Genomic DNA, 4,174 nt, shown 5'->3' on the forward strand with positions numbered 1-4,174 from the left:
TTAATTTCCTGAACATTTTAAGTGTTCTAAACTTCTTATTGTCTAGATACACAATCTTTATTTCAAGGAAGCAAATATCTCTCTTTCTTAAGGCTTGATTGGAAAGTATGGTGCACATTGAAAAAATTCCTTCAAAATGTATTCCCTAAACTATGCTTTCAGGGGAACAACACATTTGCAAATCAATTCCTGCTCTTCTCCATCTCTGCTCAACGCTTACCAGGCCCTGGGGTTTAGTCTCTCTCAATAGCTTGTCCCCTGGTAGTCTTCATGCACTTTCTGGGTTGAAAGCCTAATGAACATTTCCACTTCTATGTCTAGTAGGCACTCTCAAACTTAGCACATGTGGATCAAACTTCTGATCTCCTTTTCACCCCAATTCCAAACATATTAATGTTCTAGTTGTCCACTTTCAGTTACCTGAAACTCCAGTTCCTTAAGCCAAAAACTTTGGTGTTGTCAATTGCTTGCCTCCTTTTTCTTTGTAATTCCAGATCCTTGCAAAACAAAACAAGACAAAAACAAAACCCCTTTAGCCCTGTACCCAGAAGTCAGTCCAGATTGCAGCAGAGTTTTGCTTCCTCTTCTACCTAGCAAAGTCGTCAAGCTATCATCAGGACTTCTATGAGTCCCTGCTCAACCTCCTCACCAATATACCCTGCCTTTGTCCTGTTCCTCCTAAAAGTCTTTGTCTTAGTCAATGTTCTGTTGTCATGAAGAGACACCATGACCATGGCAACTCTTACAAAGAAAGCATTCAACTGGGGCTTGCTAACAGTTTCAGAGGTCAAGTTCATTGTCATCATGATGGAGAGCATGGTGCTAGAGTGATACCTGAGAGTTCTATATCCAGGACTGCAGGCAGCGGAAAGTGAGAGCCACTGGGCCTCACTTGGGCTTTTGAAACCTCAAAGCCCATGCCTCAGTAACACAATTTCTCCAACAAAGCTGCACCTCCAAATCCCTCCCAAGAAGTGCCACTCCCTGATAACTAAGTGATCAAACATATAAGCCTATGGGGGCCATTCTTATTTAAACCACCACCATCTTGCAGTCATATTATCTTTAAAATATAATGTCATTTCTTTCATCAAACTAGTAGTCCACAGACCCTCTTCTTTCACTGAGAGTAACACCTAAGGTCCTCACAATACTTGAAGCATCCCACATTGCTTTGCCTTTGCTGGTTGTGTTGCTGCATCTCCTACTCACCAGCCTTCTTTGCTTTGGGATAATTACCTGTTGTTCCTTCCTTCCTTAAGCATGCAAACCCCTCCCTCCATCCCCTCCTTTAAATCTCCACTCAAACATGACCTACTCTTGGTATATCATGTACCTTTAGCATGCTGATCTTCTTTGACATATTAGGTAGCACACATATTTAGCTTGATTTTTTTGGCTTCGTATAAGAATACAAACTCTTTCATAAATTTAATATTGATAAGTACTTGCTTTTTTTTACTACATATTCCCAGATCTGTATAAGAAAGGTATCTAAGAAATATTTGATGAATGAATTGATGAATGAAAGGTATCTAAGAAATATTTGATGAATGAATTGATGAATGAAAATATAATCTACAATGTTTATCAGATTTATTCATCTATTGAATATATGTGTATATGCAAGTATACATGTGTGGGGGTGTATATGCCATGCCATTCATATAGATGCCAGTAGGTTCCTTCCTTTTATTATATGGGTCCAAGGGATTGAACTCATGTCATCAACCTTGGTACAAGTGCCCCTACCCACTGAGCCATCTTGCATGTATAAAAGGAAATATTTTGGAAACATAAGTTCTTTTTCAAAGATAATAAGCTCTCAAATATCTCAAATAAATTTAGAAATTCACACATGTAGAGTGCCAACAATGTGTTGAGCTCTAGATAGCACTTTGCAAGTAAGATCTCAAAGAATTTTCATAGTGGGTACACAGTGGTTGGTCTTCATAGAATCAATGTACATAGGAGGCATTACATAAGTAAGAAACACATGGAGAGTATGCTCTTTAAGCCTGACATGTCTGACTTCAGAATCTTCTCTGTAATTAGCAAAAGATTAAAGAGGCATGATTAAAATATGCCTCTTTGAAGTTATATAAAAATCATCACCAACAATACAGAAGATGGAATTAAACCTTTGTTTAAAATAATATGGTTGAATGCCCCAGTCAGGAATCTAAGTATGTGGGAACTAAGAATCCTAGCATTTAGAGGAACTCTGTGGAGGCCAGGCAAAAGGGTACGTGGAGATCAGAATGGCAGATCCACATACAAGTGAAGAAACTATGCCTAGAGGACTTCTTTGAAAGCTCCACTTTATTTTCTTTTTTGTAGTCATTTCTGAAGCCCAAAGGGCAAAATGAAACCTGCTCTGTGTTACATCTGACCACATCAAGAACCATATAAGGCATCCCAGTGCACCTGCCCACATTCACAGGGAGTTCATGTCTTCCTCATATGTTTTGTTCAGGGAGATGAGGAGATGGCTCAGTTGGTAGAGAACCTGCTTTGTAAGCATGAGGACTAAGTATGAGGACCGGAGTCTATATCCTAGCACCCATGGAAAGCATGGCATCCCCTTCCTGAAATTCTAGTTCTAAGAAGGCAGACAGAGATCCCTCGAGGCTTGTTGGCCAGTTATTCTAGTCAAGAAGTTTTGTTTTAAAGAGTTCTAAAATAAACAAGTACACAAATTCTCCTGAGACCCAATGTGCTCTCCGAGCTCTGCTTCTGCTGGCCATGTGAAGAGAATTGGGCTGGGACCCCTCTGTTTTTCTTTAGATCTTCTTTCTTTTGAAAAAACAACAACATACAACCTAAAATCTCAGATACAAGAAAATGTTCTTGGGAAACATTTGCAAGTTGGCATCTAAAACAAATGAGACACTACCAATAAAAGAAGAGGTCAGTTACATGTATAACTTTAAAAAAACATTTTTTTTAAATGTGTGAGTGTTTTACCTGCATGTATGTCTGTATACCATGTGCATGCAGTACTCCCAGCGGCCAAACAAAGGTGTCATATGCCTTGAACTGGAGTTACACAGGGTTGTGGGTGCTGGTGATTGAATTTGAGTCTTTGGAAGACCAACCAGTGCTCTTAACCACTCTCTAGCTGCATAGGGTAGCTTTTGAATATTGAAATGTCAAGTTTATTGGTAAACAAGAGTCTAATATAATGAGACCCTACTCTTTCTAACAAACATGAGGTCTGTAGCACATGAACAGAAGCCTCCTGTTGATTGCCCATTCCTCCAGTAACACACAGGAAACAAGTCTCTTAAGATTCCAACTCTTTGTGCTATTTAATCAGGTTTCTTTCTTTCTTTCTTTCTTTCTTTCTTTCTTTCTTCCTACTTTCCTTCCTTATTTTCTTCTAACTTAGAAGTAATGTCTCAGAGCAAAAAAAAAAAAAACCATTTATTTAATATTGGGATTTTAAAGCATTTTACTTGACTTTCTTAAAATAATTTCATAGAAAAGAGATAACATACAGAAATTCAATCATATCTAAAACAAAGCAATAAAATAAAAACTAGTGAAGCAAAATTGGGATTTTAGGAGGAATAGGTAAGAAATCTACACATTCATAACCCTGGCTTCTCCATTTTATATTCATTGACCCAATGGCCTACTATATGAGCTTGTATTTTTTTTCTCCTAACTATTGGAAACATGCTACAATTTGTTGTATGCTTTAAAGGAAAAGGTTCTTTAGCGCACAACATTTCACATGATGATGGCTAGTTCAGTACCAAATTCAGGTGACAGCTAAAAATCTCAGAAACTAGCATTAAAAGGTGCTGATATCCAAAGAGCCATTTAAGGGAGAAACATTGTCCCCATCTAATTTAAAGTAGAATGCCAGATATAGGGAAAAAAAAAAAAAAAGGTTGACAAAAATTCAACCAGAACTCTATGTCTCCTACCAAGAGACAACTGGACAGACAAGCTAAAAGAAAGCAACTCACCATCCAAAATTCAGATATGCTAGGAAATACATACTCTCAGAAAATCCAAGAGAGTTATTCAGAGTTCCATGCTCATCAGTAAGTGGTTGAGTTCTCCTACGTATCTGAGCTAACATACCAAAGAAAACAGGCTTGGCCACAAAGTCAATGAAAGCCAAAGAAAAGGCCAATCTAAACATGAGATACCATCCCTGAAG

Source organism: Onychomys torridus, chromosome 4, assembly GCF_903995425.1.
Source record: "Onychomys torridus chromosome 4, mOncTor1.1, whole genome shotgun sequence".
In the NCBI taxonomy this organism is placed as follows: domain Eukaryota; kingdom Metazoa; phylum Chordata; class Mammalia; order Rodentia; family Cricetidae; genus Onychomys; species Onychomys torridus.